This window comes from Myxine glutinosa, chromosome 5 (genome assembly GCF_964187855.1).
Source record: "Myxine glutinosa chromosome 5, kmMyxGlut1.1, whole genome shotgun sequence".
Taxonomy (NCBI): domain Eukaryota; kingdom Metazoa; phylum Chordata; class Myxini; order Myxiniformes; family Myxinidae; genus Myxine; species Myxine glutinosa.
The window spans coordinates 95,270,468-95,291,660 of NC_136265.1; the positions used below are offsets into that span (position 1 = coordinate 95,270,468).

Genomic DNA, 21,193 nt, shown 5'->3' on the forward strand with positions numbered 1-21,193 from the left:
ACCACAAATTATATTTTAGGTGAACATAGGTCAAAAGGTCAACATAGGCCAAATTTCTAAAATCCTCAATTTTCATCCAATTGACTTGAAATTTGAAGAGGACTTGCATATCTGGTCACTGAATTCAACCACCAAGTATTTTTGAGGTCAACATAGGCCAAAAGGTCACCATAGACCAAATTTCTAAAATCCTCAATTTTCATCCAATTGACATGAAATTTGAAGAGGACTTGCATATCTGGTCACTGAATTCAACCACCAAGTATTTTTGAGGTCACCATAGGCCATCATGTCACATTGAAAACTTTTGGGGGAGGGCGTATTTTGCAAGTATCGTGCTACGCATGACGTATTCTTGTTTGTTTGTTTGTTTGTTTGTCACCGGCCTACAGGTCACAATTTTCAACCGATCTTCACCAAACTTCACCAAGTGGTAGAGTTGGTCAAATGCCAGAAACCTATTGTTTTGGGGTCAATAGGTCAAAAGGTCAACATAGGCCAAAGGTCACCAACTTTGCTAAATTTCTAAAATCCTCAATTTTCATCCGATTGACTTGAAATTTGAAGACCACTTGCATATCTGGTCATTGAATTCAACCACCAATAATTTTTGAGGTCAACATAGGCCAAATGGTCAACATAGGCCAAATTTCTAAAATGCTCAATTTTCATCCAATTGACTTGAAATTTGGAGAGGACTTGCATTGAATTCAACCACCAAGTATTCTTGACGTCAACATAGGCCAAATGGTCAACATAGGCCAAATTTCTAAAATCCTCAATTTTCATCCAATTGACTTGAAATTTGAAAAGGACTTGCACATCTGGTCACTGAATTCAACCACCAAGTATTCTTGAGGTCAACATAGGCCAAATGGTCAACATAGGCCAAATTTCTAAAATCCTCAAATTTCATCCAATTGACTTGAAATTTGAAGAGGACTTGCATATCTCGTCACTGAATTCAACCACTAATTATATTTTAGGTGAACATAGGCCAAAAGGTCAACATAGGCCAAATTTCTTAAATCCTCAATTTTCATCCAATTGACTTGAAATTTGAAGAGGACTTGCATATCTCGTCACTGAATTCAACCACCAAGTATTCTTGGTCAACTTAGGCCAAAAGGTCAACATAGGCCAAATTTCTAAAATCCTCAATTTTCATCCAATTGACTTGAAATTTGAAGACCACTTGCATATCTGGTCACTGAATTCAACCACCAAGTATTTTTGAGGTCAACATAGGCCAAATGGTCAACATAGGCCAAATTTCTAAAATCCTCAATTTTCATCCAATTGACTTGAAATTTGAAGAGGACTTGCATATCTGGTCACTGACTTCAACCACCAAGTGTTCTTGAGGTCAACATAGGCCAAAAGGTCAACATGGGCCAAATTTCTAAAATCGTCACTTTTCATCCTGTTGACCCGAGCTTTGATCAAGATTGTAAATTTAAATCTTCATGAAATGGACAATTTGCTGTATCAATGGTAAACTTTTGGGGGAGGGCGTATTTTGCAAGTATCGTGCTACGCATGACGTTTTCTTGTTACTTGCAAAATCGAAGATTTTTCAAGTATATTGGTCGGTTGTGTTTGTGACTGGCTGTCTGTTTGTTTGTTTGCTTGTTTGTTTGTTTGTCACCGGCCTACAGGTCACAATTTTCAACCGATCTTCACCAAACTTCACCAAGTGGTAGAGTTGGTCAAATGCCAGAAGCCTATTGTTTTGGGGTCAATAGGTCAAAAGGTCAACATAGGCCAAAGGTCACCAACTTTGCTAAATTTCTAAAATCCTCAATTTTCATCCGATTGACTTGAAATTTGAAGACCACTTGCATATCTGGTCAATGAATTCAACCACCAAGAATTTTTGAGGTCAACATAGGCCAAATGGTCAACATAGGCCAAATTTCTAAAATCCTCAATTTTCATCCAATTGACTTGAAATTTGGAGAGGACTTGCACATCTTGTCACTGAATTCAACCACCAAGTATTCTTGAGGTCAACATAGGCCAAATTTCTAAAATCCTCAAATTTCATCCAATTGACTTGAAATTTGAAGAGGACTTGCATATCTGGTCACTGAATTCAACCACCAAGTATTCTTGGTCAACTTAGGCCAAAAGGTCAACATAGGCCAAATTTCTAAAATCCTCAATTTTCATCCAATTGACTTGAAATTTGAAGACCACTTGCATATCTGGTCACTGAATTCAACCACCAAGTATTTTTGAGGTCAACATAGGCCAAATGGTCAACATAGGCCAAATTTCTAAAATCCTCAATTTTCATCCAATTGACTTGAAATTTGAAGAGGACTTGCATATCTGGTCACTGACTTCAACCACCAAGTGTTCTTGAGGTCAACATAGGCCAAAAGGTCCACATGGGCCAAATTTCTAAAATCGTCACTTTTCATCCTGTTGACCCGAGCTTTGATCAAGATTGTAAATTTAAATCTTCATGAAATGGACAATTTGCTGTATCAATGGTAAACTTTTGGGGGAGGGCGTATTTTGCAAGTATTGTGCTACGCATGACGTTTTCTTGTTTGTTTGTTTGTTTGTCACCGGCCTACAGGTCACAATTTTCAACCGATCTTCACCAAACTTCACCAAGTGCTAGAGTTGGTCAAATGCCAGAAGCCTATTGTTTTTGGGGTCAATAGGTCAAAAGGTCAACATAGGCCAAAGGTCACCAACTTTGCTAAATTTCTAAAATCCTGAATTTTCATCCGATTGACTTGAAATTTGAAGACCACTTGCATATCTGGTCATTGAATTCAACCACCAAGAATTTTTGAGGTCAACATAGGCCAAATGGTCAACATAGGCCAAATTTCTAAAATCCTCAATTTTCATCCAATTGACTTGAAATTTGGAGAGGACTTGCATTGAATTCAACCACCAAGTATTCTTGAGGTCAACATAGGCCAAATGGTCGACATAGGCCAAATTTCTAAAATCCTCAATTTTCATCCAATTGACTTGAAATTAGAAAAGGACTTGCATATCTCGTCACTGAATTCAACCACAAATTATATTTTAGGTGAACATAGGTCAAAAGGTCAACATAGGCCAAATTTCTAAAATCCTCAATTTTCATCCAATTGACTTGAAATTTGAAGAGGACTTGCATATCTGGTCTGTGAATTCAACCACCAAGTATCTTTGAGGTCAACATAGGCCAAAAGGTCAACATAGGCCAAATTTCTAAAATCCTCAATTTTCATCCAATTGACATGAAATTTGAAGAGGACTTGCATATCTGGTCACTGAATTCATCCACCAAGTATTTTTGAGGTCACCATAGGCCATCATGTCACATTGAAAACTTTTGGGGGAGGGCGTATTTTGCAAGTATCGTGCTACGCATGACGTTTTCTTGTTTGTTTGTTTGTTTGTCACCGGCCTACAGGTCACAATTTTCAACCGGTCTTCACCAAACTTCACCAAGTGGTAGAGTTAGTCAAATGCCAGAAGCCTATTGTTTTGGGGTCAATAGGTCAAAAGGTCAACATAGGCCAAAGGTCACCAAATTTGCTAAATTTCTAAAATCCTCAATTTTCATCCGATTGACTTGAAATTTGAAGACCACTTGCATATCTGGTCATTGAATTCAACCACCAAGAATTTTTGAGGTCAACATAGGCCAAATGGTCAACATAGGCCAAATTTCTAAAATCCTCAATTTTCATCCAATTGACTTGAAATTTGGAGAGGACTTGCAATGAATTCAACCACCAAGTATTCTTGAGGTCAACATAGGCCAAATGGTCAACATAGGCCAAATTTCTAAAATCCTCAATTTTCATCCAATTGACTTGAAATTTGAAAAGGACTTGCATATCTCGTCACTGAATTCAACCACAAATTATATTTTAGGTGAACATAGGTCAAAAGGTCAACATAGGCCAAATTTCTAAAATCCTCAATTTTCATCCAATTGACTTGAAATTTGAAGAGGACTTGCATATCTGGTCAGTGAATTCAACCACCAACTATCTTTGAGGTCAACATAGGCCAAAAGGTCAACATAGGCCAAATTTCTAAAATCCTCAATTTTCATCCAATTGACATGAAATTTGAAGAGGACTTGCATATCTGGTCACTGAATTCAACCACCAAGTATTTTTGAGGTCACCATAAGCCATCATGTCACATTGAATACTTTTGGGGGAGGGCGTATTTTGCAAGTATCGTGCTACGCATGACGTTTTCTTGTTACTTGCAAAATCAAAGATTTTACAAGTATATTGGTCGGTTGTGTTTGTGACTGTCTGTCTGTTTGTTTGCTTGTTACTTGCAAAATCGAAGATTTTACAAGTATATTGGTCGGTTGTGTTTGTGACTCTGTCTGTCTGTTTGTTTGTTTGCTTGTTTGTTTGTTTGTTTGTCACCGGCCTACAGGTCACAATTTTCAACCGATCTTCACCAAACTTCACCAAGTGGTAGAGTTGGTCAAATGCCAGAAGCCTATTGTTTTGGGGTCAATAGGTCAAAAGGTCAACATAGGCCAAAGGTCACCAACTTTGCTAAATTTCTAAAATCCTCAATTTTCATCCGATTGACTTGAAATTTGAAGACCACTTGCATATCTGGTCAATGAATTCAACCACCAAGAATTTTTGAGGTCAACATAGGCCAAATGGTCAACGTAGGCCAAATTTCTAAAATCCTCAATTTTCATCCAATTGACTTGAAATTTGGAGAGGACTTGCACATCTTGTCACTGAATTCAACCACCAAGTATTCTTGAGGTCAACATAGGCCAAATTTCTAAAATCCTCAAATTTCATCCAATTGACTTGAAATTTGAAGAGGACTTGCATATCTGGTCACTGAATTCAACCACCAAGTATTCTTGGTCAACTTAGGCCAAAAGGTCAACATAGGCCAAATTTCTAAAATCCTCAATTTTCATCCAATTGACTTGAAATTTGAAGACCACTTGCATATCTGGTCACTGAATTCAACCACCAAGTATTTTTGAGGTCAACATAGGCCAAATGGTCAACATAGGCCAAATTTCTAAAATCCTCAATTTTCATCCAATTGACTTGAAATTTGAAGAGGACTTGCATATCTGGTCACTGACTTCAACCACCAAGTGTTCTTGAGGTCAACATAGGCCAAAAGGTCCACATGGGCCAAATTTCTAAAATCGTCACTTTTCATCCTGTTGACCCGAGCTTTGATCAAGATTGTAAATTTAAATCTTCATGAAATGGACAATTTGCTGTATCAATGGTAAACTTTTGGGGGAGGGCGTATTTTGCAAGTATCGTGCTACGCATGACGTTTTCTTGTTTGTTTGTTTGTTTGTCACCGGCCTACAGGTCACAATTTTCAACCGATCTTCACCAAACTTCACCAAGTGCTAGAGTTGGTCAAATGCCAGAAGCCTATTGTTTTTGGGGTCAATAGGTCAAAAGGTCAACATAGGCCAAAGGTCACCAACTTTGCTAAATTTCTAAAATCCTGAATTTTCATCCGATTGACTTGAAATTTGAAGACCACTTGCATATCTGGTCATTGAATTCAACCACCAAGAATTTTTGAGGTCAACATAGGCCAAATGGTCAACATAGGCCAAATTTCTAAAATCCTCAATTTTCATCCAATTGACTTGAAATTTGGAGAGGACTTGCATTGAATTCAACCACCAAGTATTCTTGAGGTCAACATAGGCCAAATGGTCGACATAGGCCAAATTTCTAAAATCCTCAATTTTCATCCAATTGACTTGAAATTAGAAAAGGACTTGCATATCTCGTCACTGAATTCAACCACAAATTATATTTTAGGTGAACATAGGTCAAAAGGTCAACATAGGCCAAATTTCTAAAATCCTCAATTTTCATCCAATTGACTTGAAATTTGAAGAGGACTTGCATATCTGGTCTGTGAATTCAACCACCAAGTATCTTTGAGGTCAACATAGGCCAAAAGGTCAACATAGGCCAAATTTCTAAAATCCTCAATTTTCATCCAATTGACATGAAATTTGAAGAGGACTTGCATATCTGGTCACTGAATTCAACCACCAAGTATTTTTGAGGTCACCATAGGCCATCATGTCACATTGAAAACTTTTGGGGGAGGGCGTATTTTGCAAGTATCGTGCTACGCATGACGTTTTCTTGTTTGTTTGTTTGTTTGTCACCGGCCTACAGGTCACAATTTTCAACCGGTCTTCACCAAACTTCACCAAGTGGTAGAGTTAGTCAAATGCCAGAAGCCTATTGTTTTTGGGGTCAATAGGTCAAAAGGTCAACATAGGCCAAAGGTCACCAAATTTGCTAAATTTCTAAAATCCTCAATTTTCATCCGATTGACTTGAAATTTGAAGACCACTTGCATATCTGGTCATTGAATTCAACCACCAAGAATTTTTGAGGTCAACATAGGCCAAATGGTCAACATAGGCCAAATTTCTAAAATCCTCAATTTTCATCCAATTGACTTGAAATTTGGAGAGGACTTGCAATGAATTCAACCACCAAGTATTCTTGAGGTCAACATAGGCCAAATGGTCAACATAGGCCAAATTTCTAAAATCCTCAATTTTCATCCAATTGACTTGAAATTTGAAAAGGACTTGCATATCTCGTCACTGAATTCAACCACAAATTATATTTTAGGTGAACATAGGTCAAAAGGTCAACATAGGCCAAATTTCTAAAATCCTCAATTTTCATCCAATTGACTTGAAATTTGAAGAGGACTTGCATATCTGGTCAGTGAATTCAACCACCAAGTATCTTTGAGGTCAACATAGGCCAAAAGGTCAACATAGGCCAAATTTCTAAAATCCTCAATTTTCATCCAATTGACATGAAATTTGAAGAGGACTTGCATATCTGGTCACTGAATTCAACCACCAAGTATTTTTGAGGTCACCATAAGCCATCATGTCACATTGAATACTTTTGGGGGAGGGCGTATTTTGCAAGTATCGTGCTACGCATGACGTTTTCTTGTTACTTGCAAAATCAAAGATTTTACAAGTATATTGGTCGGTTGTGTTTGTGACTGTCTGTCTGTTTGTTTGTTTGCTTGTTACTTGCAAAATCGAAGATTTTACAAGTATATTGGTCGGTTGTGTTTGTGACTCTGTCTGTCTGTTTGTTTGTTTGCTTGTTTGTTTGTTTGTTTGTCACCGGCCTACAGGTCACAATTTTCAACCGATCTTCACCAAACTTCACCAAGTGGTAGAGTTGGTCAAATGCCAGAAGCCTATTGTTTTGGGGTCAATAGGTCAAAAGGTCAACATAGGCCAAAGGTCACCAACTTTGCTAAATTTCTAAAATCCTCAATTTTCATCCGATTGACTTGAAATTTGAAGACCACTTGCATATCTGGTCATTGAATTCAACCACCAAGAATTTTTGAGGTCAACATCGGCCAAATGGTCAACATAGGCCAAATTTCTAAAATCCTCAATTTTCATCCAATTGACTTGAAATTTGGAGAGGACTTGCATTGAATTCAACCACCGAGTATTCTTGAGGTCAACATAGGCCAAATGGTCAACATAGGCCAAATTTCTAAAATCCTCAATTTTCATCCAATTGACTTGAAATTTGAAAAGGACTTGCATATCTCGTCACTGAATTCAACCACAAATTATATTTTAGGTGAACAAAGGTCAAAAGGTCAACATAGGCCAAATTTCTAAAATCCTCAATTTTCATCCAATTGACTTGAAATTTGAAGAGGACTTGCATATCTGGTCACTGAATTCAACCACCAAGTATTTTTGAGGTCAACATCGGCCAAAAGGTCAACTTAGACCAAATTTCTAAAATCCTCAATTTTCCTCCAATTGACATGAAATTTGAAGAGGACTTGCATATCTGGTCACTGAATTCAACCACCAAGTATTTTTGAGGTCACCATAGGCCATCATGTCACATTGAAAACTTTTGGGGGAGGGCGTATTTTGCAAGTATCGTGCTACGCATGACGTTTTCTTGTTACTTGCAAAATCGAAGATTTTACAAGTATATTGGTCGGTTGTGTTTGTGACTCTGTCTGTCTGTTTGTTTGTTTGCTTGTTTGTTTGTTTGTCACCGGCCTACAGGTCACAATTTTCAACCGATCTTCACCAAACTTCACCAAGTGGTAGAGTTGGTCAAATGCCAGAAGCCTATTGTTTATGGGGTCAATAGGTCAAAAGGTCAACATAGGCCAAAGGTCACCAACTTTGCTAAATTTCTAAAATCCTCAATTTTCATCCGATTGACTTGAAATTTGAAGACCACTTGCATATCTGGTCAATGAATTCAACCACCAAGAATTTTTGAGGTCAACATAGGCCAAATGGTCAACATAGGCCAAATTTCTAAAATCCTCAATTTACATCCAATTGACTTGAAATTTGGAGAGGACTTGCATTGATTTCAACCACCAAGTATTCTTGAGGTCAACATAGGCCAAATGGTCAACATAGGCCAAATTTCTAAAATCCTCAATTTTCATCCAATTGACTTGAAATTTGAAAAGGCCTTGCATATCTCGTCACTGAATTCAACCACAAATTATATTTTAGGTGAACATAGGTCAAAAGGTCAACATAGGCCAAATTTCTAAAATCCTAAATTTTCATCCAATTGACTTGAAATTTGAAGAGGACTTGCATATCAAGTCATTGAATTCAACCACCAAGTATCTTTGAGGTCAACATAGGCCAAAGGTCACCAACTTTGCTAAATTTCTAAAATCCTCAATTTTCATCCGATTGACTTGAAATTTGAAGACCACTTGCATATCTGGTCACTTAATTCAACCACCAAGCATTTTTGAGGTCAACATAGGCCAAATGGTCAACATAGGCCAAATTTCTAAAATCCTCAATTTTCATCCAATTGACTTGAAATTTGAAGAGGACTTGCATATCTGGTCACTGAATTCAACCACCAAGTATTCTTGAGGTCAACAAAGGCCAAATGGTCAACATAGGCCAAATTTCTAAAATCCTCAATTTTCATCCAATTGAATTGAAATTTGAGGAGGACTTGCATATCTGGTCACTGAATTCAACCACAAATTATATTTTAGGTGAACATAGGCCAAAAGGTCAACATAGGCCAAATTTCTAAAATCCTCAATTTTCATCCAATTGACTTGAAATTTGGAGAGGACTTGCACATCTTGTCACTGAATTCAACCACCAAGTATTCTTGAGGTCAACATAGGCCAAATTTCTAAAATCCTCAAATTTCATCCAATTGACTTGAAATTTGAAGAGGACTTGCATATCTGGTCAATGAATTCAACCACCAAGAATTTTTGAGGTCAACATAGGCCAAATGGTCAACATAGGCCAAATTTCTAAAATCCTCAATTTTCATCCAATTGACTTGAAATTTGGAGAGGACTTGCACATCTTGTCACTGAATTCAACCACCAAGTATTCTTGAGGTCAACATAGGCCAAATTTCTAAAATCCTCAATTTTCATCCAATTGACTTGAAATTTGAAGAGGACTTGCATATCTGGTCACTGAATTCAACCACCAAGTATTCTTGAGGTCAACAAAGGCCAAATGGTCAACATAGGCCAAATTTCTAAAATCCTCAATTTTCATCCAATTGAATTGAAATTTGAAGAGGACTTGCATATCTGGTCTGTGAATTCAACCACCAAGTATCTTTGAGGTCAACATAGGCCAAAGGTCACCAACTTTGCTAAATTTCTAAAATCCTCAATTTTCATCCGATTGACTTGAAATTTGAAGACCACTTGCATATCTGGTCACTTAATTCAACCACCAAGCATTTTTGAGGTCAACATAGGCCAAATGGTCAACATAGGCCAAATTTCTAAAATCCTCAATTTTCATCCAATTGACTTGAAATTTGAGGAGGACTTGCATATCTGGTCACTGAATTCAACCACAAATTATATTTTAGGTGAACATAGGCCAAAAGGTCAACATAGGCCAAATTTCTAAAATCCTCAATTTTCATCCAATTGACTTGAAATTTGGAGAGGACTTGCACATCTTGTCACTGAATTCAACCACCAAGTATTCTTGAGGTCAACATAGGCCAAATTTCTAAAATCCTCAATTTTCATCCAATTGACTTGAAATTTGAAAAGGCCTTGCATATCTCGTTACTGAATTCAACCACAAATTATATTTTAGGTGAACATAGGTCAAAAGGTCAACATAGGCCAAATTTCTAAAATCCTAAATTTTCATCCAATTGACTTGAAATTTGAAGAGGACTTGCATATCAAGTCATTGAATTCAACCACCAAGTATCTTTGAGGTCAACATAGGCCAAAAGGTCAACATAGGCCAAATTTCTAAAATCCTCAATTTTCATCCAATTGACATGAAATTTGAAGAGGACTTGCATATCTGGTCACTGAATTCAACCACCAAGTATTCTTGAGGTCAACATAGGCCAAATTTCTAAAATCCTCAATTTTCATCCAATTGACTTGAAATTTGAAAAGGCCTTGCATATCTCGTTACTGAATTCAACCACAAATTATATTTTAGGTGAACATAGGTCAAAAGGTCAACATAGGCCAAATTTCTAAAATCCTAAATTTTCATCCAATTGACTTGAAATTTGAAGAGGACTTGCATATCTGGTCACTGAATTCAACCACCAAGTATTTTTGAGGTCACCATAGGCCATCATGTCACATTGAAAACTTTTGGGGGAGGGCGTATTTTGCAAGTATCGTGAAACGCATGACGTTTTCTTGTTTGTTTGTTTGTTTGTTTGTTTGTTTGTCACCGGCCTACAGGTCACAATTTTCAACCGATCTTCACCAAACTTCACCAAGTGGTAGAGTTGGTCAAATGCCAGAAGCCTATTGTTTTTGGGGCCAATAGGTCAAAAGGTCAACATAGGCCAAAGGTCACCAACTTTGCTAAATTTCTAAAATCCTCAATTTTCATCCGATTGACTTGAAATTTGAAGACCACTTGCATATCTGGTCACTTAATTCAACCACCAAGCATTTTTGAGGTCAACATAGGCCAAATGGTCAACATAGGCCAAATTTCTAAAATCCTCAATTTTCATCCAATTGACTTGAAATTTGAAGAGGACTTGCATATCTGGTCACTGAATTCAACCACCAAGTATTCTTGAGGTCAACAAAGGCCAAATGGTCAACATAGGCCAAATTTCTAAAATCCTCAATTTTCATCCAATTGAATTGAAATTTGAGGAGGACTTGCATATCTGGTCACTGAATTCAACCACAAATTATATTTTAGGTGAACATAGGCCAAAAGGTCAACATAGGCCAAATTTCTAAAATCCTCAATTTTCATCCGATTGACTTGAAATTTGAAGACCACTTGCATAATTGGTCACTGAATTCATCCACCAAGTATTTCTGATGTCAACATAGGCCAAAAGGTCAACATGGGCCAAAAGGTCAACATAGGCCAAATTTCTAAAATCCTCAATTTTCATCCAATTGACTTCAAATTTGAAGAGGACTTGCATATCTGGTTACTGAATTCAACCACGAAGTATATTTGAGGGCAACATCGGCCAAAAGGTCAACATAGGCCACATTTCTAAAATCCTAAATTTTCATCGAATTGATGTGAAATTTGAACAGCATTTGCACATTGAGTCACTAAATAGGGAAACGAACTATTTTTGAGGTCAAAAGGTCAAAGGTCAACTGAAGGTCAACCTTCCAAAATCATCATTTTTCTCACTCTCCCTCTTCCTGGCATTCTGGAATTTTTGCCGGTAAGCTTCAGGGACCAATTTATAGGCTTTGAGAATGGTTTTCTTCACTTTCTCATAATCTGCACATTGGTCAATTGGTAGAGCCGAAAATATATCCTGAGCTTTACCCACCAGAACACTTTGCACTAACATGGTCCAGGACTCCTCAGGCCATTTTAGCATTTGAGCCACTTTCTCAAAGTGTAAAAAAAACTTGGCTACCTCCTTTTCATTGAAGGGTGGAACCAGCCTCACATGTCTACCAACATCCCAGGTGTTCTGACTAGTTGTCGAACTAGCCGGCATGGATGCTACCTCTCCCCGTTTTCTCCTTAACTCCAGCTCTTTAAATTTGATTTCCTTCTGAAGCTCCATGTCACGTTCCTTTAACTCCCTTTCGGCTCTTCTTTCCTCTGCTCTTTCCTGTCCTCTTCTTTCTTCGAGTTCCCTTGCAGCTCTCCTTTCCTCTGCTCTTTCCTGTTCTCTTCTTTCTTCGAGTTCTCGTTCCTGTTCTACGCTTCTTTCCACGAGTTCTCGTTCCTGTTCTATTCTTCTTTCCTTGAGTTCTCTTGCAGCTCTCCTTTCCTCTGTTCTTTCCTGTTCTCTTCTTTCTTCGAGTTCCCTTGCAGCTCTCCTTTCCTCTGCTTTTAACCTTTCCTGGCTGGCTCTGCAGTTGCATCTCCATTTTCCGTAGCTCCACATTTTCTTGTTCCTCAGGAAACCAATCCAAGGCTACCTCTGTCCATGTGCCCTGTCCCACCAGAGATTCTATCACCAATGTCTGCATCTCTGCTTTCTTCATATTAACTCGGACCTCCAAGTTAAAATGTCTGGCCAATATCAAGAGTTCTGATTTTTTTAACGCTTGGAACTGTGCCTCACTAGGGGACGCCGCAAACTTTCCTGCGTCAAACACCATGGTGACTATCAGTTAACACCTGTTAACCTTCACACAAAAATTTTCCAATTTTTTTGAAAAATTTGGGAATGTTAGAAAAAATTCCAAATTTAGGAATTCTGGGAATGTTAGGGAATTCTATCCCGGACGAATTATCAGGGAATTTAATCCCGGACGAAGACCCAATTTCAAGCCCACGAGTCAATTGGACGAGCCCCCAATTTCTGTTACATGCTCCTCCCCGACCCCCTGGTCACGGTGTACCTCCGAGCCCCGAGAGGAGCCACGGCAGGAAAGTGTGTTATTCTGAGTCAAAAGGTAATATTGAAACCACACCAATGGTATCAGCAAACAAATATTGTATTGACAATCACACAAGAATAACGATACAACAATAATAGCAATCAACGATACAATCAACACATCTTATGATGGTACCATCGGCTAGGATAAGATAACTCACTGTGCTCCAAGTGAGTGAAAAAGAACACCACCCAATGTCTCTATAGCTCAAAGGACATCCCCTCCAGCGAGCGTCAGAGCGATATCGAATCGAAACCCGAACCCCGTTCAGATGGACGGGCTCAGTCACACCGCCAAAACAGCACCAAAAGGAGTAGGCGGCCGAAGCGGCGCAAAAAGGCACGTCATCCAAAACCACGTAAGGCAAACTCACAGAGGAATGGGAAATCCAAAGGTGCCCTCCAGGTATAAACGTTCACGGTTCAGTCGGCGAACCGCAAATTAATCTTCAAACTCCACGTTGCACACACACATTCCAGATAGACGACTGAATGGTGAATAAGGCTGACGCGAAGCAAAGACCATTTGCAATGAGCAAAGCGCGAGTGTCAAAATGGCCGATGGCTCATACTTGAGTCGCAAGACCCGGTGATGATTCTTCAGAATCCCAACGCCAAACCTGACCACGCAGGTTTATCAATCCCAGCGATAACACCTATCGCAGGAATTCCTTTCAAGGAAACTCAAAGTTCACTCACGACTTTCGTTCAACAACGCTCGCTCCTGGAGCTTGAAGCGACCAGCTTTTTGTCCGACTTTTGCTCCGCCTTCTTTTCCCTCCTCCTGCTTTGTCTTCCAGTTCCCGATCCGGTTTCCTGTTTCCTGTTTCCTTTTAACATTAACTTTTTACCTTTTGACACCAGTTCATGAACCATAAACCTTTTGAACACAATAATAGTACATGCAATCAGAAATAATTACAGTGGATGCAAAACCACAACAACGGAAGTGACTAATCCGTAACAACAACCAATTTCCTGTTGTTTATATTAAAATCTGGTATGAATTCAGAAGTGTCATTTATTATTCTATAACAATTGGTTCCACAATTATCAGAAGTATCACAATTACAGCTTTTTAGTGGTGGCAACCTTCAACACATACAAATTCAGGTGCCTAATTTGCCCAATTTGACCCCCTCAATGACCCTGTAGCCACCCAAAAACCTCGGAAATGAGTTCTCCACCCCAAAATTAGTGGAACTAGACATGTTAAATATGCTTCTGTCCTCTTCGGTTCAAAAGTTATAAATTTTACCTTCGCCGGTGTCGGCCATCTTCGAAATATGCAAATTAGGTACCTTCCGCTCCCAGGAATTATGGGGAATTTTCTGCAAAGCTTTTATAGGGTATTTAGGTCATTTCAGCCATTTTCTTCTCTGTCCCCAATTTTACTCACCTAAAATTAGTTTTTCCTCCACTTATACTTGTCCAAATTTTTTTTTGCCAAATAGGTCAACACTCAACAACCACATGTCCACAACCATCGGTGATTCTGGACTCTCAAGTGACGTTCCAGAAAAATTGGCATCGGAATAAATCTTCTCTCCAGGTCTTCAAGAAATCTGGTGAAAGGTGCATCCTCCAGCTAGGCATGTCGGACCTCCTTTTTTCCTCCTCGTTTTTATTCAGGATTGAATATTTTTGTGAATAAAACTTTAAAACTGGAAGTAACGTTCTGGTAATACACGATGGGGGAGAGATAACTATCGAGAGGGATTCGATAGAGGTAACATGGAATAGAAAACAGAAGAAGAAGAAGTCATGCATATAGAGGAAGAAGAGTCGGCGCTGATCAGACGTGGATCCGGTTCACGGGGAATGTGTGGTGACGGAAACCTTTTCACAAACACAAAGTGAGGCGTGACCGTGAGTAGAGGAAGAATTGTGGAGATTTGGGGTTTTAAACATCTTCGTGAGTCGAGGAAGAGTTGTGGAGATTTGTGATTTGAAATATATTCGTGAGGAGAGGAAGAGTTGTGTTGTGGAGATTTGTGATTTGAAATTTATTCGTGAGAAGAGGAAGAATTGTCGAGATTTGGGATTTGAAATATATTCGTGAGGAGAGGAAGAGTTGTGGAGATTTGGGATTTGAAATATATTCGTGAGGAGAGGAAGAGTTGTGGAGATTTGTGATTTGAAATTTATTCGTGAGAAGAGGAAGAATTGTGGAGATTTGGGATTTAAAATATATTCGTGAGGAGAGGAAGAGTTGTGGAGATTTGGGATATAAAATATATTCGTGTGGAGAGGAAGAGTTGTGGAGATTTGGGGTTTTAAACATCTTCGTGAGTAGAGGAAGAGTTGTGGAGATTTGGGATTTAAAATATATTCGTGAGGAGAGGAAGAGTTGTGGAGATTTGGGATTTAAAATATATTCGTGAGGAGAGGAAGAGTTGTGGAGATTTGGGATTTTAAATATATTCGTGAGGAGAGGAAGAGTTGGGGAGATTTGGGATTTAAAATATATTCTTTGTGAGTAGAGGAAGAGTTGGGGAGATTTCGGGGTTTTTTTGTATTCAGAATGAGAATCGAGGCTCATGTAAGACCGAACATATTGAACATGAAAACATGCACAGACACATAAAACATGCAATGAAGGGAGCTGCAGACAAGAGGGAGAGAGACGGAAGCACTCAAGCACAACAACAGAAGAGAACAGGGACGTCGGTAGATCTGTGGAAGGGGGAGGGCTGGGGGAGGAGGGAGGGGTACATGGTACTAGAGTCTCTGTATAGAGAGAGTTGCGACATGAAGAGTCCGAAAAAAATTGGCCACGTGGTCTATGGACGCCATGTTGTTTCCTGTCCGATCTTTGCGTGGCCTGGCCTTGCATTGAATACATACGAGGAACGCTCTATTTTATTGTTTGGCTTTGTTTGTTGTCTTTAATAATACTTAATAATGTGAGTATTGTCTTTAATACTCACACTCATTCCAATGACGCCAAATACTTAAGATCACACAATAGAACTCATATGCCATACAGGGACACAGCCTTTTGCAACTCAGTACCTGTCCTCTGGAACAAACTACCTATAACTATTCGGACCTCACACAACATAAACACTTTCAAATCAAAACTCAAAACACATTTATTTCCAAAGTAACTTAATTGTATTCTTTGAAAAGTAGCTTTAAGTCGTATTCTTCAAAGATTGTGTAATCTAAGTTGTCGTCTTCAAGATATGTTGTGAAGCGCTTTCTCCATTTCATGCTAAGGCGCTATATAAATACTGTTGTTGTTGTTATTATTATTGTGTACATGTATGTAATTTGGAATAGTTTAGATGTACACCATACAACTAATTGTACATTGCTATGAAAAACGGGTATGTTTTACATGCATACTCTTCCATTGCAAGTCTGGATTACAATCTCTGGGCCTTTTATGTAATAACAATTTAATTGTGCATATGTATTTCTCCCGGTGCGCCGACATGAAAAGTTAAATTACTTTTTATTAATTTTCATATTTAAAATCAACATTTCTGTCATTTGTCAAGATGGTTTGAAAGCAATCTTGTTGTAATAATAGGAATTTATATGGCGTAAATTGCAGGAGCCTCTAAGCGCTTAGAAAAGAGAAGAAAGCCAACGAGATGAATATACAAATACAAATTATATAAGAAGAAAACCTAAGATATAATCAGATGTCGGCATTTTCAAATAAATGAGTCTTTCACAGAGATTTGAAAATGTTCACATTGTCGGCTTTGTGTGTATGCATGCTCGTCAAGAAAGTAAGACGCAAGAGAGCAAGGTCGTCCAGAAAATGATAGGCACTTCCTGTCCCCTCTTTCCCTTTTATTCCTTTTCCCCCTCTCCTCCCTCTCCTCCCCACATAAAACTACATTTCTGAACAAAGATTATTGCAACAAAGAAAATCTGATTCTTGTCTTGGACGAAGAGAAAATCATATCAAAGGCGAGGGGCACGGTGCAAATCACAAATTACACAATGTCGGCACTCAAATTTTGTACTGGGTTACGCACAATGTATACACACTGGCGGGCAGTGCACTAGTGCGTGGCACAAACAATGGAAACAAAATGGCTTCTAATTCCGGGTTGTCGTAACTCTCTCTCTCTATACAGGGACTACAGATGGTACAAAGCAAATGGACAATTCTTGGAATTTCGGGAAAGAGGTTGGGGATCGAAAGAGGCGGATCTGGGGTGAATTAACGGGTAGAACAGATCAAGGTTTTGGATGGGGGAAGATAAGAGTTGGTGGTGAACAGCTGTTTTAAAGACCTGGAGGGAGGAGTGGGATTGAAGAGAGTGAGGGAGTTTGTTCCAGAGGTGGGAGAAAAGAGGAATGAAAGAGTGAAGGTGAGCAGACAGTCTTGATTTTGGTAGTTTCACCAGAAGAGGGTTGCTGGAATATCTTGTGTGTCCTGCAGGAATATTTAGGTGGGGTGTGGGGAGGGACAGAGCACAGACAGAACAGCGGGCGCAAGGCCGGATTGGAGTCGGAAGAAGACAGAAAGACCACCTACCTGTCTGTAGTGAGAGAGGGAAAGGCCCTCAGAAACAGCTTAATCATGGAGGATTCCAATGCTTCTGAATGCTTTGGTTTCAACTGCGTGACGCCGAGCTGGATGTGAGGCAGGAGCACCAGCCCAGAGGGGAGACCAGTATTCCATTGAGTTGCGGATGAAAGCCTTGCATGTGGTGAGGAGCTCAGGTGTGCCAAGGAAGGACTTCGCATGACGGAGGAGGCCCAGTCAGCGACTGGCTTTGGAGGCCAGCTTGGAAATGTGGTTTTCCCAGGAAAGATCATGGCAGATTGTGAGACCCAAGAGATTGAGTGACAGAACTTCTTGAAGAGGATTGTTGAGAAAGTGGATGGGAGAGTTGTCCAGATGGTCTTGTTGGAGAGACATGGTAAGAGTATGAGATTTGTCAGGATTGAAAGACATGTTCTACTTGTTTGACCAGTCTGTGATTTTGTCCAGGTCTGCAGAGAGTGAGGAGGCTGCTGACGGCCGATCTGAGATATGAGGAATGGAGCGGCAGAGTGTGGAGTCGTCAGCAAAGAGATGGAGAGGATTTTCCAGAGAGTCAGACAGATCACTGATGAAGACCAGAAAAAGCACAAGGCTCAGAACACTACCTTAGGGAACTCCAGCCAGAACAGCAAGGGGAGATGAGAGAAATCCATTCAGGGCCACACGTTGACTATGACCAGAGAGGAAGTCCGCAAGCCATGCGTGGAGGTTTCCATGGATACCATACGAGGAGAGTTTGGTGAGCAGGGCGGGGTGCCAGACCGTATCGAAGGCACGAGATATGTCAAGGGAGACAGCTCTGATTTCGTGTTTGCCATTGAGGACCTCCATCCATTGTTGAGACAGCAGAAGCAGCATGTCGAGAGTAGAATGACCTGGTCTGAATCCAAATTGATGATCGGAGATCAAGCCATTGGAAAGAGGAAGGATTTGATATCCAAAGCAATGATGGATTCTCTGACTTTACTGATGAGAGGGATCAGGCTGATTGGTCTGTCATTGCAAGGATCTATTTTTGCACCTTTCTTGTGTAAAGCGGGAATGTTGGCTAATTTCCAAGCAGATGGACGATGACCTTGAGCAAAAGAGAGGGTGAAGGGAATTGAGAAAGGGTGTGCAAGAGTGGCAGAGCAGGATTTTAGTACCCGTGAGCTGATGTCGTCTGGTCCAGTTGCAGAATCAGTCGAGGTTTGACAGAAACTTCTCCACCTTGTCAGGAGAGAAGGACAAAGAGTCCAGGTGCTGCTGGGTTCGACTGGGTAAGGTCGGTACAGAGAAATTGGTTTGGGACATGATGAAAACGGGATGAATGTGTTTCTTGGGGAAGCTTCACATATGTAAATGACATGATGGAATTTTAAAATAAAATTTGAAGAAGACAAAGACGTTTTGGTCACAAATATACATACATAACCACATACGTTTGCTCCATTGAATAAAAAAAAGATATCATTGAAATCTGACTACGTTGATTAATTACATACCAGTGAAACCAGACTGAGTAAGTCTATTAATTTAATACCATTGAAACCTGACTGAGTACGTCTATGAAATACACACTATTGGAATATGAGTGATGAAGATTAATATATATTAAATGCATACTATGTTGACCTCATAATAGTTGGTGGTTGAATTCAGTAAGCTGATATTAATATCCTATTCAAATTTCAAATCAATCGGATGAAAATTGAGGATTTTAGATATTTGAAAAAAGTGGTTGACCTTTGGCCTATGTTGACCTCAAAAATAAATAGGATCTGTCTGACTACCAACTCTACCATTTGATGAAGTTTCGTGAAGATCAGTTTAAATGATCATGGAAGACATTGAAGACAGGTAATCCAAGAAAAGTAAAGGAAGATGAGATGGAGTGAAGGAAGTGAAGAAGATGTGGAGTGAAAGAAACAAAACAAATGTCCGAAGAAAGAGTCAGAAGCACCTTTATGGACCTCGATGACGATATGTTCGTCGGACTCCATAAAGCCTTTGGTCGACCTTGTGTGGAATATGCTCGCTCTGTGGAGTCTGGAGAAGTTAAAATATGTTGCTTCCTTAGGAAATATACAAAGGAGAACAACAAGATTTTTCCACATCCCTGAAAAGCCTAATTTATGATGAGACTTTGGAAAACTGAATCTTTCAACTCGAGTCTATCAAGGTGCACCTGAGTGCATCGACATGGAGACCTTTAAGATGCTCAATAAACGTGACAAAGTGAAGATTATCTGCAGCCTGATGCTCCCTTAAACAGAGGATACTCCAGCAAACTGCTAACTGTGTCAGTTTCTTGTATAACTTCAGCCATGATCTTTCTTGGGCAAATGACACTTCTAAGTGGGCCTCCAAAGCAAGCGGTCAACTGGGCATCCTCAGCTTTGCCTTGAGAGGTCGACTTTGCAGTGAAAAGACATGCCACAGGATTGGGGATAGTTCACGTTTCCAGTCGCTTGGTTAGCTATGCACTCATTTTTGTGATGATGCTGTTGCACAGTTCGAATTCCATCAGTGCGTGACTGGAACCACATCACATTGTTGTGAAAGGTAACTGAATCTACCTTTGGTCCCAATGACCTGAAAATGAGTTGTTGTTTTTTTTGTTTTTTTGTATACCTAATCGAGGCTCGTGAAAGAGCTAACATTTATCACACAAACAAATCGAACAAACAAACAAAGTATATAAAAAAGGGAGCGGTAGACAAGATGGGGAGAGAAGGGGAACCCCATAAAAACAACATTTGAGAGAAGGGACATTGGGAATGTGTGGGAGGGAGAGGACTTGGGGGGAGGCGGTGTGGGAAGGGGGGCGGGGGGAGGGAGAAGTATAAACACAAGGACACCAAGGACTTCCAGGAAAGACGTTGGTATTTCAAAAAAGTGGATTTGGGGTGAAATTAGCAGGGGTAGAAAAGATCAAGGTTTTGGATGGGGGAAGATAAGAGATGGTGGTGAACAGCTGTTTTTAAAGACCTGGAGGGAGGAGTGGGATTGAAGAGAGTGAGGGAGTTTGTTCCAGAGGCAGGAGAAAAGAGGAGTGAAGGTGAGCAGAGAGTCTTGATTTTGGCAGTTTAACCATAAGAGGGTTGCAGGCAGATCTTGTGTGACCTGAAGGAATATTTGGGGGACAGAGCCCAGAGAGAGCTGGAGGAGCAAGGCCGGAGAGGAGTCGGTAGAAGACAGAAAGACCACCTACCTGCCTGCGGTGAGTAAGTGAAAGGCTCTCGGAGGTAGCTTCATCACGGGAGATTCCAATGATTCTGAACGCTTTGGTTTCAACAGCGTGAAGACGAGCGAGGCAGGAGGCAGGAGCACCAGCCCAGAGGGGAGAGCAGTATTCCATTGAGCTGTGGATGAAAGCCTTGTATGTGGTGAGGAGCTCAGGTGTGCCAAGGAAGGACTTCGCACGACAGAGGAGGCCCAGTCAGCGACTGGCTTTGGAGGCCAGCTTGGAAATGTGGTTTTCCCAGGAAAGATCATGGCAGATAGTGAGACCCAAAAGCTTGAGTGACAGAACTTCTTGGAGAGGATTATGCAGAAAGTGGATGGGAGGGTTGTCCAGTCGTTCTTTTCGGAGAGACATCGTAAGAGTGTGAGATTTGTCCGGATTGAAAGACATGTTCCACTTGTTTGCCCAGTCTGTGATTTTGTCCAGGTCTGCAGAGAGTGAGGAGGCTGCAGACTGCCGATCTGAGGGATGAGGAATGGAGCGGCAGAGAGTCGGAGAGATCATTGATGAAGACCAGAAAAAGCACAGGGC

The 21,193-nt window shown here is 40.0% G+C and overlaps 1 protein-coding gene across 2 annotated transcripts in view; it reads left to right on the forward strand.

The window, feature by feature from the left end:
- Positions 1-14,678: 14,678 nt before the first annotated feature.
- Positions 14,679-21,193, forward strand: part of LOC137428453 (uncharacterized) — a 47,281-nt gene continuing 40,766 nt past the window's right edge. Inside the window, exon 1 of one of the 2 annotated variants that reach the window (XM_078777129.1) lies at positions 14,679-14,792. The gene's annotated coding sequence lies outside the window, so the exon portion shown is untranslated. The remainder of the gene's footprint in view (positions 14,793-21,193) is intronic. The other variant, XM_078777130.1, reaches the window with a different exon arrangement.